Source organism: Balaenoptera borealis (genome assembly GCF_965194805.1).
Source record: "Balaenoptera borealis genome assembly, chromosome: 3".
NCBI classification, from domain to species: Eukaryota; Metazoa; Chordata; class Mammalia; order Artiodactyla; family Balaenopteridae; genus Balaenoptera; species Balaenoptera borealis.
This window is the reverse complement of record NC_138866.1, coordinates 30107512-30128029: the sequence shown is the minus strand read 5'-3', so window position 1 is coordinate 30128029 and position 20518 is coordinate 30107512. Positions and strand designations below refer to the sequence as shown.

Sequence of the window (20518 nt, the reverse complement as noted above, 5' to 3'; positions counted from 1 at the left end):
CTTACTTGAAGAACACCTGTTTAAAATCAGGTATCAGATAGTTGGCTAAGGAGTTGATTAGCTTCATTACCAAAAGGTGCTTCTTATAGACGATTCGGGGTCCTCAGAGACAGAAAATGCCCCCAACGCTTTTCCGGGTGTCCACAGGTTAGCCATTCAAAGAGGACCAGAGGGAAAGGGCACACATTTAAGTTCTAGAGAGAGGGAAGGGACTGTCTACTGCAAAAGAATCGGAAAAGAAGGTAAATTCCCTCTGTAAATCTGAGAAAAATGAGCCTCACTAGACAAGCTGTATTTCCACCTGCTAATAACACAGCGGCTGTGAAAAGACGGGTTGACATGGGAGAGCGACACAGGTGATGAATTTGGAAGGAAACCACAGTAGGCCCTCGAGAGGCATTCACTTAAGTCAATGTGTATTTTCCGGGCGCTCCAGTTCCAGGGGGAAGAGCCAACAAGCCCTTGGAATACTTACTACACTTCAGAAGCCTGGCCTGAAAGCCAACGGCAGGCTGCCGGCTCCCTCTGCTGGATGCTTTTAAGTCTTGCTTCAGGTGAAGAAGGAGAGCTGTGCCAGGAGAAAATCTGAAGGCACGAAGACTTGGCTCAGGCTCTTGGGGCTCTCGCAGGACCGGGAGAGCCGCTGATCTGAATTTCAGCAGGACACACAGCCCTGTCACTGTCTGAGCTAATGGGCAGGGCTGGGAGTGACCCACTCATTGACCGGTGGCCTTCGGAGCACAATTTCTTTCAAGGACTTGGTACCTGGGGTGGCAGTGAAGAGGCAGTCTGTAAAGGCAAAGGGGTCCACAGAGCGCTGAGCAAATGATAAAGACATTGCTTCAACCTGAACAGACATTCCTCCAAAGAAGACATACAGACGGCCAACAGGCACGTGAAAAGATGCTCCACATCACTCATCATTAGAGAAATGCAAATCAAAACCACAGCGAGGTATCACTGGTCAGAATGGCCATCATCAAAAAATCTACAAACATGCTGGAGAGGGTGTGGAGAAAAGGGAACCCTCCTGCACCGTTGGTGGGAATGTAAATGGATACAGCCACTATGGAGAACAGTATGGAGGTTCCTTAAAAAACTAAAAATAGAACTACCATACGACCCAGCAATCCCACTACTGGGCTTATACCCTGAGAAAACCATAATTCAAAAGGACACATGTACCCCAATGTTCATTGCAGCACTATTTACAATAGCCAGGACATGGAAGCAACCTAAGTTTCCGTCGACAGATGAATGGATAAAGAAGATGTGGCACATATATACAATGGAATATTACTCAGCCATAAAAAGAAACGAAATTGAACTACTTGTAGTGAGGTGGATGGACCTAGAGTCTGTCATACAGAGTGCAGTAAGTCAGAAGGAGAAAAACAAATACTGTATGCTAATACATATATATGGAATCTAAAAAAAATGGTACTGATGAACCTAGGGGCAGGGCAGAATAAAGATGCAGATGTTGAGAATGGACTTGAGGATATGGGGAGGGGGAAGGGTAAGCTGGGACAAAGTGAGAGAGTGGCATGGACATATATACACTACCAAATGTAAAATAGATAGCTAGTGGGAAGCAGCTGCATAGCAAAGGGAGATCAGCTCAGTGCTTTGTGACCACCTAGAGGGGTGGGATAGGGAGGGTGGGAGGGAGGCGCAAGAGGGAGGGGATATGGGGATATATGTATACATATAGCTGATTCACTTTGTTGTACAACAGAAACTAACACAGCATTGAGAAGCAACTATACTCCAATAAAGATGTACAAAAAAACCCACAATGAGATGTCACCTCACACCTGTCAGAATGGCCATCATCAAAAAGTCTAAGAATAACAAATGTTGGCAAGGATGTGGAGAAAAGGGAACCCTTGTACACTGTTGGTGGGAATGTAAATTGGTGCAGCCACTATGGGAAACAGTATGGAGGTTTCTCAAAAAACTAAAAATAAAACTACCATAAGGACTTCCCTGGTGGTGCAGTAGCTGAGAATCCACCTGCCAATGCAGGGGACACGGGTTCGAGCCCTGGTCCGAGAAGATCCCACATGCCACGGAGCAACTAAGCCTGTGCGCCACAACTACTGAGCCTGCGCTCTAGAGCCCACAAAGCACAACTACTGAAGCCTGTGCACCTAGAGCCTGTGCTCCGCAACAAGAGAAGCCACTGCAATGAGAGGCCTGTGGACCACATTGAGGAGTAGTCCCTGCTCGCTGCAACTAGAGCAGCAACGAAGACAAAACACAGCCAAAACAAACAAACAAACAAACTAAAACAAAACTACCATATGACCCAGAAATTTCATTCCTGGGTATATACCCAAAATAACCCAAAACACTAATTTCAATGATACATGCACCCCAATGTTTATAGCAGCATTATTTACAATTGCCAGGATATGGAAGCAACCTAAGTGTCCATCAACAGATGAATGGATAAAGAAGATGTGGTGTGTATACACAATGGAATATTACTCAGCCATTAAAAAAATGAAATTTTGCCATTTGCAACAACATGAATAGACTTGGAGGGTATTAAGCTAAGTGAAATAAGTCAGACAAAGAAAAGACAAATACTGTATTATATCACTTATATGTGGTATCTAAAAAATTTTTTAAGACACATAATGAATATGACAAAAAAGTAGACTCACAGATATAGAGAACAAACTAGTGGTTACCAAGGGGGAGAAGGAAGGGGGAGAGGTGAGACAGGGGTAGGGGATTAAGGGGTACCAACTACTATGCATAAAATAAATAAGCTACAAGGATATGCTGTACAACACAGGGAATATAGCCAATATTTCATAATAACCGTAAATGGAGTATAACTTTTAAAAATTGTGAATCACTATGTTGTACACCTGAAACTTATATAATATCATACATCAACTATACTTCAATTTTTAAAAAGGCATTGCTTCAACCCAGAAGGTGTTGAGAAGACAGAGAACTTCTGTTGATGGCTCCACGTGGTTTCCGTTTTCCTCCCCTCAGACTGATGGGAAAACCTCCTCCCACCTATAACCCTCCCACCAGCATCTGGAAAGTCCTGGGGAGCCAGAGCAACTGGAAAGAACTAGGGAGTGGGGTGGGGATGAGCTGCGGGGGCCCTGATTTCTCTGACCAGGAATTCTCCACAAAGTGATCTGCTAAGTACCCAGACATTTTGTTTTTCCCCTAAAGCAAGTTCCAGACATGTCAAGATTGTCCAGCAGGGAAGGCCCTGGAGTCCACCCTTCCCCAGACCATGAGCTCCCCCCACTTCAAGAGAGAGAAAAGGAGGAGAAGAGTGTCAGGATTCACCAAACTTATTTATGGAGTGGATTATGACTTTACTGAATAAAACGGTGTGTAAGAAATGTCACATTTCTTTCCTTTCTTCCCAATCCAGATCTATCCTATCTGCTCTAATCTGGCTAGGTTGAAAGGGAATTCCATCTTGGTAATGACTGAAGCTCTCACCTGCCCTCCCAGGCTCATATAAAGGTGCCAGGGGTCCTAGCAGGGAGGTCCCAGGTCTTCTGGTCACCATATCCTGGTTTGATACGCTCCTTGTTCTTATCTGCTGAGCCAGGGCATGGAGGTCACTCCCCAGGTCACAGCCCCAGCTGTGTTCCAGCAGATATTCTCCTCGAGGTCCTGCCACATCCCAGCGATGCTGTGCTCAGAACCTAAGGACTCCCGTCCCCTTCCTGGGCATGGGGGAAGCTCTCAGAATCTCATTCCAGTCTTCCTGTTTCTCCGTGCCCAGCACAGCTTGAGGCAGGGGTAAGCTCCAAATGGCCCCTCACTCTCGGCACCAGCCTTTAAGCCTGGGCAAGAGGGGTGCCACGCTATACAGGGCCCACAAATCATGCATGTACACACACTACACACACACACACACACACACACACACACACACACACACACACGCACTCAGGACACAACCCCCAGTGCTGGCACAGAGTCACCTGTAAACCCCAAACAGTCGCCTTACTAAAACCTATCAGGCCTCAGAGAAATGCCTGCCCTTGTCTTTTGCTCTGTGGCTTCAAAACAAAAGGTGGTGGAGACGGAATGCTTGCAGGGAGCTGGATACCACTGTGAAATGTGGGGAGGAGTTGAGCACGGGGAATGTCTAGGGTGGAGAAAAGACACGTTAGCTTGTCAAATGCATCCTCTTAAGTAGCATCAAAGGAATAGCTTTGTGCACAGCAAAGTGTTGCTTCTGTATAGTTTGAAGTGTCCATTTTCTAGCTTCTCTTCATGTTCCAGTTCATGGTCCCAATTCTGTGACATTCACAACAGGTGCATATGGTGGCTGAGGACAATTTTGTACTATTAAACAATTCATATTACTCTTCAGCCTGTGTATGTAAAGGTCTAGGGGTAACATATTTGAAGTAATATACCAAATCATTTTTATGTTTACATTTATGGTAATTTACATTTTTGATAAATAGATATTAAAATTGTGTGCATTTGGGATACAATTCCCTTTAATTTCTCCAGATCCTTGAAAAGAGGAGAACAAATCAGGATGATGAAAAAAATAGAAAATCTGACAGAGGAAATCAGAAAAAAAGGCTGAAAAGATAAAAGAAATAGAAAATCTTTAGAGAAATGGACTGCTTAAATTTTTTAGAAACAGGAAATGTTGAAAGTGAGCAGGTTTGCATGTCAAAATGCACTCATGTCATTATGAAAATGGACAGAAGACTAGATAAGCAGCCAACAGTCAAGATATTCAACAATGACAAGGAAATACATGTCAAGACTTGAAATATTATACGTCCAATATTTAGCCAAATATAATGATGCTTTTGATGGCACTAACAGTGCAATATTTATAGAAAACAATGGGTAATTTTTAAGTTTAACAGAAATGATTTTGAAATGTGATGCTATAATGGCCGAAACATGTAGTTTGGATAAAAATTAAAGAAATAATCCCTCCCTAGGATGGAGAATTCAAAATGAGATTATTAATTTATGAGTAATAAAGTCAAAAAAACATACATATATCCAATTCAACTAGATTGTACTAGGGAGGGACAAAATCATGGTGCATAACTAACATTTTTATACATATCATTGAGCTGCCAGAAGAAAACAAGGAAGTTGAAGTTAATGAATGTTTTTAACTGGTTTTGCAAATATTGTAAAAGATAATATTCTTGTTCTAAGAGAAGAACTAAAAAAAGTTTAAATTTTAGGCATTCATTGCAAGCAGAGATGCACAAACTTTTTATGTAAAGGGCTAGATAGTAAATATTTTAGTCTCTCTAGGCTAGACTGTGTTTGCAATCCTTCCAGCTCTTTCAGGCATAAAGCATAGGTTCCAGGATAGTATTGGGGTCAGCCTGTCCCAGACGGAAAACTTTAGGAAATGCTGAAAGAGATCACAGGATCCCCAGCCCAGGATGCCTAAAAGGGTTCCTGTTTACAAATGAGCCCCGTTAAGGGGCTCCTGCAGACTCGGAGACCCCAACCTCAATTTCTCAACATCCTGTTTACCATCTGCCACTGGAAGGACAAAATTAGACATGTCTGTGGCACATGATATTTAATAATCTCTTATCGGTGCTGCATATTTACATTGTGAATATTTTAGGACTTTTATCATTTAACTGGATTCACATATCTTCTAAGGGATCCAAGCTATTTGATCAACAAAGTTGTCTTTACATTGCAAATTCAATGTAGAAGAGTTTCCTAGTTCTTTTATATTTTTAGGTTTCTTTCTGTGGTCCAACCCATCACCTTCATATTTCTAGAAGAAGGAACATGAAAAGAAAAAGAAAAAAGCCCTTGCAACTTCATAGGGGTGACTATAGCAGCACAGCATGCTGATATCCTAAAGAAAGCAGACAGCACAGTTCCAGGTAAAAGTTAGAAAGTTGAGACTATATTTTACTCTATATTAATAAACTCTAAATAAAAAAATTTTGTTATTTCTCTGATAACAAAGTCTTCTTTGAAGCTGTGGAAGGGAGAGTGTGTGTGTGTGTTTGCCATTTTTATTTTTCTTAATGTACTGATAGGCTGGGCTGGGCTGGGATTGGATAGAGAACTTCAGAGAAAAAGAGTAGAAACCACTCAACTCTTGAAGTTTGCTTGCTGGTCTCCTAGCAACTGGCTTCTTGTCTGAGGCACAATCGAGCTGTGCAGGGACTCAGAACACTGTGAAGGGCCACAGATTCGCTTTCCCACTGGATAATGAAGTTGTTTGTGATTAATACAAACATTTCATTTAAGGAGTCGTGAAGGAAAGAGGGAGAGTTTTCAGAATAAGCTTTCCTTTTCTTTTTAAAAATTCTTTTCCATTATGGTTTATTACAAGATATAGTTTCCTGTATTATACAGTAGGTCCTTGCTGTATATCTCTTTTATATACAGTAGTGTATATATGTTACCCTTAATTTATCCCTCGCCCCCTTTCCCCTTTGGTAAACATGTTTTCTATGTCTGTTAGTCTGTTTCTGTTTTTTGTAAATAAGTTCCTTTGTGTCATATTTTAGATTCCACATGTACGTGTTATGTGATATTTGTCTTTCTCTGTCTGACTGACTTTACTTAGTATGATAATCTCTGGGTCCACCCAGGTAGCTGCACATGGCATTATTTCATTCTTTTTTGTGGCTGAGTAGTCAGAATGAGCTTCCCTGGGTTGCTGTGTCTGCTGTTGTGACAAGAGAAGAGGTGTGTGTGAGGGTGATGGTTGGCTTAGTCCTTACGGGAGCCGGAGTTGCTCATGCAGCCTCCTCCATGCACACGGGGACCAGGCGGGCTACCTGAATGAGGAAGGAGGCAGGTGAGGCACTGGAGGGCAGGACCAGACTGGAGTGAGGCAGGTGAGGAGAGTGAGACATTGGGGTGAAAATGTAAGGAGGCGTTCACTCTCTGGGTGATGATACAAATGCTGGCTCTGCACTCGCAGACCCTGCTTACACTAAGCAACCCACTGACCCCACTCCAGGCTCTGCTGGAGGGGCATGTCCTGCCTCAGGACAGCATTTGCTTTTGAGACTATGAGCCCAGTTACCAGATCACTTGGTTTTTAAAGAAGCAACAGGAATCTAGATGTCTGTGTGTGTGTGTGTGTGTATGTAAATCTCCCAATTTAAATATACACTCTGCTATATATAAAATAGATAATCGACAAGGACCTACTATATAGCACAAGGAACTCTACTCAATACTCTGTAATAACCTATATGGGGAAATAAGCTGAAAAAGAATAGATATATGTAGGGAATTCCCTGGTGGTCCAGTGGTTAAGACTCTGCTCCCAACGCAGGGGACCAGGGTTCGATCCCTGGTCAGGGAACTAGATCCCGCATGCCACAACTAAAGATCCCTCATGCCACAGTGAAGATCCCATATGCCGCCATCTAACACCCAATGCAGCCAAATAAATAAATACATACATAAATATTAAAAAAAAGAATAGATATATGTGTATGTATAACTAAATCACTTTGCTATACACCTGAAACTAACATAATATTGTAACTCAAATATACTCTAATAGAGAATTTAAAAATAAATAAATAAATAGATAAATAAAATTTGCTTATTTTTCTTCAAAAAATAAAATAAAAATATTTTTATGCAAATGTTTGTCATTCCCTTGGGACACATGAGGGCCAAAATTTGAACCACGACCCTTTGCTTAAATCTTTTCTCAGCAGACTTTGCTTTTAAAAACTCTTTTCTCATCCCATTCCTAAAGCCATGCACTCCCCTTCGGGCAGGATGATGACCCAGGAGTGTCAGAAGCATCAGAGCCTTTTTAGTCCCACAGCTCAGTCTGTGAGCTACGCCCCGCCAGACACGGGGTTCAGCACTCTAGCACCTCTCCCCACACTGAGTGCAGATCCTTAGTGGAGGGCGGTGGTGACCGGGGAGACCAGGGCTGTGGTGGACAGGGGAGACCAGGGCTGTGGTGGACAGGGGAGATCAGGGCTGTGGTGGACAGGGGAGACCAGGGCTGTGGTGGACGCGGGAGACCAGGGCTGTAGGGGGGGTGAAAACTTGGTGACCGGAGATTGCCACCAGTATCTATAGAAGTGAAGAGTCCAATGAGGAAAAAGACTGCAGAATGAAGGGCATATTGAGGGTTCACATTTGGGGGGTGGGGCGGGGTGAGCAGCGGTTTAGCTGAGGGCATAGGCAAACTTGTGAAGCTGAGTTCTGCTTCTGGGTAGGCTAGAGTAGGTCATGGCACACCAACTCACTTACTGACAAAGAGCAGAAAAAACTGGATAAATTAGAAAAGTCATATTTTTAATGGCATCAAAGAGTTGAGGAAGCTACAAGGATAAATGGACTAACATTTCAGAAAGGGGAGAACTGTCCAGAGCTGAGTGGACAATTGGCTGCCCTTTATTTCCCTGGGTCATTTTCTGATTCTGGGCTGGGCTGAGCACCACGCGAGGCGGGGAGCAGCCAAACTCTCGGGGGCCCTGCGGGGTTGCACTGCTCAAAGCGGGGGTTTTAGGAGTCTCCAACTCGTGGCTAGCTCCCCCGTAAAAACTTTTCTGAATCTGAGGCTGTGAGGGTGACAAAAGAGTTAGGTGACAAGTTTTAAAAGGCGGAGTGAAATATTCTATGGTCTAGGGGTGCTGAAGAAACTAAAATGGCCAGGTGGAAATGAACTGAAAACAAAAAGGCAACTGATGAAAGCTATAGGGAGAGGGGTACACTGACACTGAGATTCCATAGGCCCTTTTTACCTGGGGTCACTTATGAATTCTGGAAGCTGCTAGAGCCTGGGAGTCGAGGCTTGCCTCTAAGTCTGCAGCTAGAGGTGGAGAGCTTATGATATTTATGAGAAACTGGGGTGATACAACTGAAGACTAAGGGACCTCAGACAGATGGCTGGGCTCCCTCTCAGGATATGTACTAAAGTTTGAATCTGTGTGAGGCGAGATGTTAAAAAAGCTAAGCTGCAAACCTGTGAAGGGCAGAGCTCTCCTGTAGTGTTCAGGTGAAGGAGCCAAAGACCGGCCAGGCTCTAACTGAAAACTCTGCAGAGTCACACCCTAGGCACAGGGTAAGCTGGAGGTAGACCGAGTCTTGCCAAAACTCTTACCAAAATCTCATCCTAGGCCTGATTCAGCTCAGCCTCTGATGGACAGTCTCCTGCCTGATGCCTAACAGAGGAAAAGGGGAAGATAACATCATTTGGAGCCTTTACAGGTCTTTCATCAAAATGTCTGGCATCTAATAAAAAATTACCAAACACGTGAAAAGCAAGATTGTACCACAGATAACTAAATTAAAAACCTAGACAATAGAAATAAACTCATAGATGGTCCAGATAGTAACAGATAAGAACTTTTAAATAGCTATGATTAATATACTCAAGAAAGTAGAGAAAAGGATGGACAAAAGAGATGACAGAATAGAGAATTTCACCAGACATTTGGAATAGAATCTATAAAGAAAGAATCAAATGGACATTCTAGAACTGGAAAATACAATATTTAAGCTTGAGAACTCAATGAATGGGTTTAATGTCAGATTGTGAACATAATTTACTAACTAGTTGGAAGACAGGCTACTAGAAAGTATTCAAAATAAATATACAGAAGAAAAATATGAAAAAGTAAACATCAACAGTGTGACATGTGGGGTCACTGGAGTCTCAGAAGCAGAGAAAGAGGGAATGGAAAGAAACAATAGGGGTTATGCTTAAAAATTTCCCAAACTGATGAAAGACAGATTCCCCTCCCACAGATTCAGAAAGCTCAGCAAACCCCAAGCAAGATAAATACAAACTTGTGGTGCCCTTCTGTGCTGTTTTTAGATCCTGAACTGAGTACAATAAGAAGTAAGGGCTTAGACTTAGAGAAATAGAAATATTTATTCTGGGGCATCGACCACCTTTGGTTAGAAAACTGACATATTTCACAAACTCCCTATGTTTACTCCCCATTTCCCAAGGCACTTTGGACACTGAAACTGCCCTGCTTTGCTGTTGTTTTTTCTCTGCTTGGAATGCTCCCTCTCATCTACCTGTTGAATTTCTGTTTGTCCTTCAAGACCTGTGGCATGTGATGCTTATCACTGCTGATCATTTTGAGGTTGAGGGGAGGGCGCACTTGCTACACTCACCAGGAGGAAACAGTACTGCAGAAACAGCACTGGCCCCTCTCTTTTCCTCTTGACTGTATCTCCTTATGGAAGGAGGCATGATTTATTTGACTGGACCATTGGAGAAATCTGACACCCTCCCCCATAGTTATATTTCTCTCTTCAGTGAGGCTAACAGGCTAAAATCACCCCTACACATGGCCTTTCTCTCTCTTCTGCGTTCAACTTTTTGTGTCACAGTTCACAACCCGGCCTGCTGCTGGCTCAGAGTCTGCCCTGCTCACCTGGTTTTCTCATGAACTCCCTGTGTGCAGATACTGAAGTCTAGACTATGAGAGAAATGTGAAGATTTTTTTCACCCATAGCCCCAAGCCTCATTCTCGAATCCAGTTTTATATGCAACATTTACTCCCTATTCTATTTCTCAGTTGGTTCAAACTCCAAGGGGATGAATGAGGTTTATTATCACCCTTAAAAACCCAATAAAACACATCTCAAAAGGTACACCTTATTTTAAGCCTTTCTTATTCTTTCCAAGTAGAATACACTGCTCCCTTTACGGCTCTGAACCACTTCACAATAGTACCACATTGTGTGGTAATTATTTCTTGATCCAGATGCCCTCCTCACTTGGCCCAGGCTCTTTGATTCAGGTACCATATCTGATTTCCTCATGTTACCTAACTCAGCATCTGGCACATCCTAGGTATTCAACATTTGTTTAAGGAGGGGATTCTGGAATTTCACCAAATATTACTATGTGAGAATCGCTAATGTTAGCAACTAATTCTTTGCTCTGTAGCTGTTTTCTATATCAGGTTCACCTTTATTAATTCAGAGTAACTAGGAATGGGCTGTTTTAAAAAGGCTAACTCTTACATAACAAAATTTTCTTCTCCAAGTGCCAATGTTTTAAAACTTTCTTTACCTTTTTGAATGAAACTTTTCCATACATACATAAATATATAACTTTATTATATTATTTCTCTGCTTTTTGAAATACTGGGTTGGCCAAAATTTTAGTTCGGATTTTTCCAGAAGATCTTACAGAAAAACCCTAACGAACTTTGTGGCCAACCCAAGAGACTATCTTGAGCGTGGCAGAATCTTTCTAAGTCTCAGGATCATGATTCAGGATAGGAATTCTGTTTCTACAGAACAATAAACTCCCAAGCGGCTATTGAGATATGTTTCCTTGCATCCGCATTAAGTGATGGCTGTGATTTTCAAGGTCAGGGTTTTCTACCTTCTTCCTTTCTGTTATCTGATGCTTATGATCTCTGATTGGGGCTAACCTCCAACCACCAGTTAGCTACCTCTCGTATTTTGAGGGCAAGAAAAGCAGGTAGCTAGCACTGTCATAACTATGTGTTAAAAAAACAGTAAAAAGATTCTGATTGATTGAGAAGCGCTTTTAAAGAATCCAGAGCCTGGGTTTAGAGCATAGACATGACAGCCACTGTGATCTACTCTGCTGGGTGATTCCTGCCTCTGTCACCCCCATGCTTGGATTAGGCGTTGGGGAGGGTGAGGAGATACAGCAAGAAGCAAAAGAGAAGGTGAAACTCCCGGCTCTGGAGGAGGCTGATTTCTTAAAGAGATAACAAGCATGGAAGAGGGGGAGGGGCACCAGGGAGGGTGAGAAGACAGCTGTTGAAACCACTTACAGGGGAAAAATCTGATTTGTTGTGCTTTTATTGATGAGCTCACACTTAGCAGCAACTCTGAATTAATTTACCTTAAACATCTTAAATACAGCAGGACAATATAGTTTAGCACCACGAGCTGAGCAATCAGCCTTTCCAGACTGAGCTGGATTAGGAATTAAAATAGAGTCTTCCAAGGAATTTAACACAGAAGGAATTTGGCTTATTTTGTAAAGCAACACAATTTTTAATAACTCTTCTTACTAATTACTAGGGAAATGAGGTATCAGCTTTGGAATCACTTAGGTAGTTTGGGCCAACATCAAATATATACAGATGTTTACTCCATTCCCACATTGGATTATATGTGTTTTGGGAAAGATGTGTGCAGGCACTTCCTATCAACAGTGTTATAGACAAAGCAGTAAAAGTAAGGGAATAACATACAAGATTTTATTTCTCCTTTGTATTTATATCAAAAACTTTTTTGATTCATATAAAACTGTTATTGTAGCTTTCTTTGGATTTTTATTGACAATTTATTGACAAGTGTAGCTTGGTGTGTTTTTATTTAATTGAGAAAAATCTTTCTCTTGTGAGTCCCTCTTAGTTATGTAAATATAAAGAAGGTTGGTCTCATGAATCTAGAGTTAGGGATAACAAGATTCCTGAGTTTTTCAAGGGTCCTAGAAAAAGCTACCTTATCCCATATTAGGCAGAGTTGATTTCCAAGGAGGAAATGAACTGATGCGATTAGTCCTTGTGTTTGCCTTCTTTCTTTTTTTTTAAAAAAAAATCTTTATTGAGTTAGAATTCACACGCCATATGTCTTAGTTTGCTTGGGCTGCTACAACAAGATAGATGGGTAGCTTAAATAACAGATATTTATTTTTCACAGTTCTGGAGGTTAGGAAGAACAAGATCAAGGTGCTGGCAGATTTAGTTCTTGGTGAGGGCCTCCTCCTGGCTTGTATACAGAACCTTCTTGCTGTGTGCTCACATGGCCTTTCCTGAGTGCATGCATGTGGAGAGGGGATCTCTCCATCTTCCTTATAAAGGCACTAGTCTCATCATGAGGGTCCCACGCTCATAACCTAATTTAAACCTAATTATCTCCCAAAGGCCCACCTCAAATACCATTACGTTGGGGGTTAGGGCTTCAACATATGAATTTGGGCAGGGGACACAAACATTCAGCCCATAACACCATACAATTCACCCATCTAAAGTATACAATTCAATGAATTTTCATATACGCACAGATATGCACAACAATCGCCACAGCCAACTTTGGAACATTTTTCTTATGTCAAAAAGAAACCCCATACTCCTTAGCTATCATCCCATTCTCCCCCAGTCCCCAGTCCTAAGCAACTGCTAATCTACTTTCTGTCTCTATAGGCTTACTTATTTTGTACATTTCATATGAATGGAATCATATAATATGTGGTCACTGGTGACTTAGATAAGCGGTCTGGTTGAGGGTCTCTCATGAAATTGCAGTCAAGATGTTGGCTGGGGCCTACAGTTATCAGCCTGAAGACTTGACTGTACCTGGAGGATTCACTTGAAAGATGGCTCACTCACGTGACCATTGGCAGAAGGCCTCAGTTTCTCACCACGCAGACCTCTCCATAAGACTGCTAAGTGTCCTCACGATATGGCAGGTGGCTCCTCATACAGCAAATGCCCTGAAAGAAAATAGAGGAAACTGAATTAAATTTTATGATTTAACGTCTCAGAAGTCACACACCATCACCACATTCTATTTGTTAGACGTGGGTCACTAAATCTACACTCAAGGGGAGAAGGATAGGTTCCACTTCTTGAAAGGAAGATCAAGGAATATGTGGACAAATTTATAACTCACCACAGAAATATTGCTGGATTAAAGATCAATGAAAAAACCAATACCAGTTTTTATACCACCAACAATTAACTAGAAAATGTAAGAACAACAACAACAACAAAGCATGCTATCTACAATAGTTATCAAAAATAAAAAGTTTCTAAAAATTAACCAAGAATACCAAGTCTTCTATAAGGGCTATAGGGGAAGATCCGATAAATGGAGAGATATCCTATGTTCTAGAATGGGACTACAATCCATTCCCCAGTTATCTAAAAATTTGCTATTATCAAAATGAAGATTCAATTTGAACTTTTTGAGAATATTGATAAACTTATGATAAAATTTACGTGGAAAAAAGTCAAAGTCTACAAATAGGTAAGATAGTTTTAAAAAAGAAGCATAAAGAGGGGTACTTGCCCTACCAAATACAGAACACATCACAGAATTATAACAAAAACAACAACAACAAAAAACCCATAAACAGTGTGATATTGACACAAGAACAGTCAAATGGACTACTGAAGCAGAAGAGAGAGCTCAGCAAGACCCAAAGGTATAGGAGAACTTAATATGAGATAAACATGGTACCACATATCAGTGAGGACTGACTGGCTTGTCTGTCAAATGGTACTGAGAAAAATAACAACTATATGGTGAAAATACACTGGATGTCTACCTAACACCACATAAAAAGATGCACTCAAGATGGAAAAAAAAAAACTAAATATAAAAGATTATATAGTTAACAGGAAAAAATGTCGACAATAATGTTTTGAACTAAGAGCATAAACCATAAGACAAAAATTTTATTTGTCTAAATGAAAATTAAGTATTTATTTTCAACAAAATAAATCATGGATGTCTTTTGATAGAATGACAGAAGATATCTGCAGTGTTTAAAACTGAAAAGGGATTAATATCTAGAACACTGCGTGTCAAATTTTAATAGGGATTCTAATTCCTTGGGGGATTTTGTTAAACTGCAGATTCTGATTCTGTAGGTCTGGGATGGGGCCCTGAATTCTGTACTTTTAACAAGCTCCCAGCTGATGCCAATGCTTCTGAATAGCAAGGATCTAGAGTATATAAAAAACTTCCAAACCATCAAGAAAATGACAGAAACCTTAATACAAAATGGACAAAGGTCATGAGAACATGATTTAAAGAGGAAACCCAAAAGGCCATCAAACATATGAAAAGAGTCTCAAACTCATTAATTATAAGATAAACGCAAATTAAAACAATAACAAAATATTATTTTACACATATCAGGGTGTCAAAAATTAGGAAGACTGATAATGCCACTTATTAGCATAAAGTTTGGGAATATAGAAATACTCATGCACTGCTGGTGGGATGGTAGACTGGCATAGCCATTTTTCTGAGTAGTCTAGCACTATTTGGTAAATTTAAATACAAATTCACACCATATGTATAGGCGATTTACTCCTGGTTACATTTTCCAAAATAATTCTCACATAGGTTCATAAGGAGACATGCTTATTTATAAGAATGTTTATTAGAGCATTATTTATGGTACTAAGGAATTGAAGGCTCTCTAGAGGTCCATACCTAAGAGAGTGGACAGATACCCACTTTAGAACATACACCAAGTTTATGGATCAAAAAACTTAATGTCTTTAAGATGACAATACTCACCTAATTGATGTACAGATTCAAAACAATCTCTATTAAAATCCCAGCTGCCTTTTCTGCATAAATAGACAAGCTGATCCTAAAATTCATATGGTAATGCAAAGGACCTAGAATAGCCAATTGTGCTGGACATGGGACTTTTTAGCATGGTGGAGTGAGGAGTTTGGCAAATCTAACAACTAACATCTTACTCAATGGTGAAAGACTGGATGCTTTTCCTCTAAGATGAGGAACAAAATAAGGATATTCTATCTTGCCACTTCTATTCAACATTGTACCAGAGGTTCTAGCAAGAGCTATTAGGAAAGAAAAATAAATTAAAGGCATCCAGATTGGAAAGAAAGGAGTAAAACCCTCTCTATTTGCAGACAACATGATCTTCTATATAGAAAATCCTAAAGAATCCACTTAAAAAACTATGTGAATTAGTAAATTAGTTCAGCAATGTTGCAGGATATAAGATCAATATAAAAAGTCAATTATATTTCTATATACTTGCATTGAACAATCCAAAAATATAATTAAGAATGCAATTCCATTTACAATGGCATTAAAAATATTAAAATATTTAGGAATAAATTTCATTAAAAGAGTGCAAAACTTATGCTCTGAAAATTACAAAACATTGTTGAAAGAAATTAAAAGGAGACCCAAATAAGTGGAAAGACATTCCATGTTCATGGATCAGAAGATTTAATAGTGCTCAGATGGCAGTACTCCTCAAATTGATCTACAGATTCAATGCAATCCCTATCAAAATCCCAGCCAGCTTCTTTGCAAAAATTGACAAGCTGATTTTAAAATGTGTATGGAAATTCAAGGGGCCTAGAATAGCAAAACAATCTTGAAAAAGAACAAAGTTTGACAGTTTCTGATTTCAAAACTTATTATAAAGCTATAGTAATTGAGACAGTGAAGTACTGATAAAGATAGACATAGTGGTCAACAGAATGGAAATGAGAGAAAATTTGTCACAGTTATAGTCAACAGATTTTAAACAAGGGTACCAAGGCAATTCAATGAGTAAAGAATGATCTTTTCAATAAATGGTGCTGGGAAAACTGGATATCCACATGTAAAATAATTAATTTGGATACCTACATCACACCACATGGAAACATTAATTCCAAATGGAACAAGGCCATTTTAGGAAAAGCCAAAACTATAATATTCTTAGAAGTAAACATAGGCATAAATCTTCATGACTTTCAATTAGGCAGTGGCTTCTTAGATATGACACCAAAGGCACAAATAACAAAAGAAAAAATGCATATATTGGACATTATCAAAATTAAAAACTTGCATTCATCAAAGGACATCATTAAGAAAGTGAAAAAATCTATAGAATGAGAGAAAACTTTTGGAAATCACGTATCTGAAAGGGGTTTTGTATTCAGAACATAGAAAGGATTCTTACAGCTCAGTAATAACCCAATTTAAAAATGGGCAAAAGATCTAAATAGATATTTGTCCAAAAATGATATATAAATGGCTAATAAGCGTATGAAAAGATGTTCAACATCATTGGCCATCTGAGCAATGCAAATCAAAACCACAGTGAGATAGCCACTCAAATAACCACAGTATTTGAGTAACAAATATTAGTAAGGATGTGGAGAAGTTGGAACCTTAATATAATGCTAGAGGGTATGTAAAATGGTACAACTATTTTGGAAAGCAGTTTGGTGATTTCTTAAGAAGCTAAGTATATACTTTCCATATGGCTCATTTATTCCATTCCTAGGTATTTACTCAAAAGAAATGAAAGCAGTATGTCCACACAAAGACTTGTAAGCAAATCTGTAGAGACAGGAAATAGATCAGCGTTTGCCTGGGGCTGGAGGTGGGAATAGGTATTGACTACAAGTGGAATGAGTGAACCTTTGTAGTGTTGGAAATGTTTTAAAATTGAATTTTTGTGACCGTTACACAGATCTATAAATTTAGTTAAAGGCATTGACTTATATAAGTATAACGACTGAATTTAATGGTATGGAAATTATACTTCAATAAAACTGCTTAAAAAATAATCAGCAAGTGGTAGGAGGTATGGATAAATCAAGATTGGCAGTGTGTTGAAAATTGCTGAATCTCAGTGATTGGTAATGGGTTTCATTACACTATTCTTTCTATTTTTGTATATATTTGAAAATTTTCATAATACAAAGTAAAAAAAAAAAAACAAAACAGTCGTGCTTTAGGAAAGTTGTGTAGCCAAATAACTTTGTGATGGGAAAAGTCTATTTGATGGTAAGGCTATTCAGAAAGAAATTGCACACTGAGACATTGCACACATCTCTAAATGTATAAATTCATACTAAGCATTTGAGTTGTCTTTCTTCAACTACCATTAAAAAAGAGATAAATTTTAAAAATCTGTATCACAATGCCCACAGGTCTGTATCCCCTAAAACATGTTGCTAGCACTCAGCATCCCAAGATTGGGATGTTAGTGCTCGACAAACAAGACTGTCCACTGAATGACCCCAGATGGTCTCTGCACGTTGCCTGGCAACAAGCCATCTGGGATCAGTATAAGGGGCTGCACACAGTCTGGACTTCCCACAAGGTCTCCAGGTGCTATCAGCATAGGTCTGCAAACTCCCTGGACAGTTGGAATTTATGCTCAGACTCTTTTCTCCTGTGTGTGAGGCTGTTCTCTGGCTGCCCTATAAAAATGCAAAGCAACAGAGGGAAAGTTTCCAGATGGAGCACAGGGCAAGGTACACCCATCTGTGCCTTGGCTCCTGAACTTTCCTTGGGATAATGAGAGCTTGGTGGTGGGGGACGCATGTCTCCTCTTACTGCTTGTAAGTTTACTCCCAAATTCTGCTTTGTATCTACACCCTGTCACATGTAGTATATTCCTTCATCCACATTCCACAGGTGAGGCCCAACATGGAGAACATACAGCTTCTTACTGCCATTTTGAAATAGTCAAAGGGATCAGTTAGGTCATTTTGGGTGTGGGAGACATGGCTCCTGGGGGCAATGGCAGGCCACCTGGCTGAGCTGGGATTGTGACCTTGTGGTCAGAGATTTATGCCCATGGACTGCAGGAGTCACAGAGCAGTGGTACAAACATAAAAGGAGAGGCAATGGAAGACAAGGCTACCCATAATTCTATTCCTTTGCTTTTCTGGAAATCCTTTTGAAGAACAAGAAGGAAGAGACAAAAGAGGTCTCTCCTAGGCCACCATCAGAGGGACTGGGTTACCGTAACCACTTAGATCTGAAATCTATTAATATGCAGGGTAGCAACCAGGGTCGTTTTGTCAGGAGAAGTGTGGGTCAGGCTCCCTCCTTCATTACCACCCTCGGTCAGAGGAGTCCTGAGAAGTTTGTCATTTACAGGACATGAAGGGGCTGAACAAGGGAAGTTAAGGGAAACCAAGAGGTGGTTAATGCAAGCTCCCCTGCTGCCAAATGAATTGCCTCGCACCTGTCTAATTCCTGAATTGGCTGCCAGGGGAATCAGGTCCTCATACCTGCACAAAGGAGGTTCCTCTGAGACCTTGCATGTGGAATCCTACTGATGTAGCCACAGCCATTTGAGACACTTTGCAATTTTGTTGTCATTATGTGATAAACCTGGGCATTGTGAGGCACGCTCAACAATGTGCCCTGGACTCAGAGTCTGCCAGATGAGTTAACAGAGACAGAGGTTTCCAAGAAGAAACCTTGTTCCATGCCTGGATGGGGGTGGGGTGGGGAAGTATTGTGAGAGGCAGGATAAGGATTTTAGCTGCTTATATATACCATATACCATGTCTCAAAGGAAAAGATGGAGTTAAGGGGCCAAATAGGGGCCATGTCTGGCAGCTATGGAAAGAAAGGGGGTTGAAGAAGGGGGTAAGCAAAAAGAGGGGAAGACCCAAGGGCCAGACTCTTATAAGACAATATGGTTGTTGGCCAAAGGGGTTGTTACTGAGGAAGCAGACTGACGGGTCACCCAATCCTAATCTGTGAAAAATAGAGACAGGCAGGTTTCAGAGGTCTGAGGTGCTGTGGGCTCTGCGATCCCCCTTTCTTCCTGGGTCAGGGGCCTAGGAGGTTCCTAAGGGGCTGTATAAGTCTCCAGGCTGACCCTGGAACAAGTGACCTCTGGCTCTGAGGCCTCTCTTAGCTGCTCCTGGGCCCCGCCTACAGGAACAGAGAAGATAGAAGCCACAGGCACAGTCGTAGGTGGTGGGGGTGGTGGCTGGAGAGACATCTGGCCCCAGACATGTTGCAGCTACAGGGTTTCTGGGGGGATAAAACATTGGGTCTCGGGGTCCTCTAGGGGCTTCTGGTTTCTTGAGCTCATGTATTGCTCCTTTCCTCTCCTCATTCCCAAGACGTCTGTTGTAGCTGGAGTGATCTTCATGATAGACAAGTCCTGGTTTACGCTGGGGAAAGAGTGATGCCCAGATGGGCTTTGTTACATTGGTCAATGACAACAATGACAATGACAACAGTAATAGGTAACCTTGCCTGAGCGCTCCCTAGATGTGAGGCCCTGCTCTAAGGACTACACATGCTAACTCATTAATCCTCACAATCTCTCCGTGATCATCTCTGAACATCTCCACATTACACATGAGGAAACTGAGACACGGAGAAGTTAGTAATTAGTCCAGGGCAATGCAGCTAGTGAGGAGCCTCTGGTCACATGGATGGACAGACACGTGAAGGACACGCAGACTTCAGATTATATACCTGTGCTGCTTCCTTCCATACCTCACCTCTGCTGTTTATCAGAAAGGCTGAGGGGGGGGGGCTTCCCCGATGGCGCAGTGGTTGAGAATCTGCCTGCCAATGCAAGGGACACGGGTTCGAGCCCTGGTCTGGGAAGATCCCACATGCCGCGGAGCAGCTGGGCCCGTGAGCCACAATTACCGAGCCTGCACGTCTGGAGTCTGTGCTCCGCAACAAGAGAGGCCGTGATAGTGAGAGGCCTGTGCACCGCGATGAAGAGTGGCCCCTGCTTGCTGCAACTAGAGAAAGCCCTCGCACAGAAACGAAGACCCAACACAGCCAAAAATAAATAAATAAATAAATAAATAAATAAATAAATAAATAAATAAATAAATAAATAAATAGAAAGAAAGGCTGGGGCAGTGAGCAGAGTGGTATGGGGTGAAAGTAAACTATGGAGTCAGATGGCCTGAGTTCAAATCCTGGATCTGCTACTTAAGAGTTGGTCCACAGCAAGTTACTTAGGCTCTTTAAGTCTCAGCTTCCTCATCCTTAACAAGCGGATGGTTATACTCGTACCTAT

The 20518-nt window shown here is 41.1% G+C and overlaps 1 long non-coding RNA gene across 1 annotated transcript; it reads right to left on the bottom strand.

Moving 5' to 3' along the window:
• Positions 1-5620: 5620 nt before the first annotated feature.
• Positions 5621-19693, bottom strand: LOC309625201. The gene is made up of 2 exons (XR_014242384.1): positions 13305-19693; positions 5621-9161 (listed from the first exon to the last, which is right to left on the bottom strand). It is a non-coding gene; the product is annotated as an uncharacterized lncRNA (long non-coding RNA).
• Between the last annotated feature and the right edge of the window lie 825 nt (positions 19694-20518).